The sequence below is a fragment of the Octopus bimaculoides genome, chromosome 11, assembly GCF_001194135.2.
Source record: "Octopus bimaculoides isolate UCB-OBI-ISO-001 chromosome 11, ASM119413v2, whole genome shotgun sequence".
Classification (NCBI taxonomy): Eukaryota; Metazoa; Mollusca; class Cephalopoda; order Octopoda; family Octopodidae; genus Octopus; species Octopus bimaculoides.
The window spans coordinates 47294909-47296523 of NC_068991.1; the positions used below are offsets into that span (position 1 = coordinate 47294909).

The window sequence follows — 1615 nt, forward strand, 5'->3', positions numbered from 1 at the left end:
CCATCTTTCAGTTTCCATCAACCAAATCTTTGGTCAGCCCAAGGCTATAGTAGAAGACACTTGCTCAAGGTGCCACACAGTGGGACTGAACCCGGAACCATGTGGCTGGGTAGCAAGCTTCTTACCACACAGTCACACCATAACAGTGGTGCCCCACTCTGGTGGCCAATCTAGATAACACACAACATCACAAGCAGAAATACGAGTTTTACACCCTGTATAGCAATTGTCTTGCCCAAAATTTGAGCAATGTAGATGATCTAGAAGAAGATAAAGTCAAAATACAGTTCCCTCATACCATAGTTTATAAATTTATGGTTTCATTCTTTATTTCAATATACTGTCACAATAATGTTCTTATATGCACAGAATCACAGAATTTTCAAGATCATTTTCAAATATCTTTCAGTAAGTGTATGATGAAATATACTGGTTTCTTTTTCCACAAATTACGCTTGTAAAATAAGGGTGTGTCTTATGCAAGTGCATCTTATATGATGGCAAATACAGTGGTTAGAAAATAGGTTTCTATTCCTCTCAACACACACATGCACAAATTTCTGGAAAAAAAAAAGTGAAATGTAAAATCTTTGTGCCTATTATATGCCAGCAAATACAGCAACTGTCAAAAACTCTAATGGACAATGCAATGAAAACATTTAATAATCAAATGATGTCAGTTTGGCTTGTGTTTGTTTATTTTTTATGATGAACACTTAAAAATTAAAATAATTTGTTAATATTTATAGCTTTCAGATTGTTTATTCTTCCACCCTTCATTTTGCTAAAGACACACAACTTGCAAGCAATGAACACCACATAATAATAATAATAATAATACATAGACAAAGCTAAATGTGGGTGGTGATGTGATTTATAAATGGTTAATGTGATGAAGATGTGAGAGATGACTCATTGTTATGATCTTATTTTAAAAATTTGATAGAATGCTGACACTGATGTCTTTAGTTTGAGCACATGACCAAGTTTATATGTAGGTGGCTTAACATTGATCAATTTCCTATTAACTGATTATACAAGATGCTTTGATACCAAACTAGATGCCACCAAGAACTAATCCTAGTGAAACACTTTTTTAATCCCATTCATTTGCTTTATAAGGACAAAAAAAATAATAAAATTTATTTTTGTCTTGTATAACTTTCGAAGTTACATTTATGATTTTTCAGGAACATTAACAAAGCAAGGAAGATCCAAGTGGGCTTCATATCCAAATGAGAGTTAAGTGTGTCTGGTTAAAGAATGCACTAAAATACAAACTGAAACATGCTGTGTATATGACTACTCAACAATTGTTGTTGGCACTCCGTTGCTTACGACGTCGAGGGTTCCAGTTGATCCAATCAACGGAACAGCCTGTTCATGAAATTAACGTGTAAGTGGCTGAGCACTCCACAGACACATGTACCCTTAACGTAGTTCTCGGGGATATTCAGCGTGACACGGTGTGACAAGGCTAGCCCTTTTGAAATACAGGTACAACAGAAACAGGAAGTAAGAGTGAGAGAAAGTTGTGGTGGAAGAGTACAGCAGAGTTCGCCACCATCCCCTGCCGGAGCCTCGTGGAGCTTTAGGTGTTTTCGTTCAATAAACA

General features: G+C 35.9%; 1 protein-coding gene across 1 annotated transcript in view; it reads right to left on the minus strand.

Moving 5' to 3' along the window:
* The window catches only part of LOC106883134 (ral GTPase-activating protein subunit alpha-1), a 294566-nt gene that overhangs the window by 220548 nt on the left and 72403 nt on the right, over positions 1-1615 (minus strand). The gene's annotated exons all lie outside the window — the stretch shown is intronic.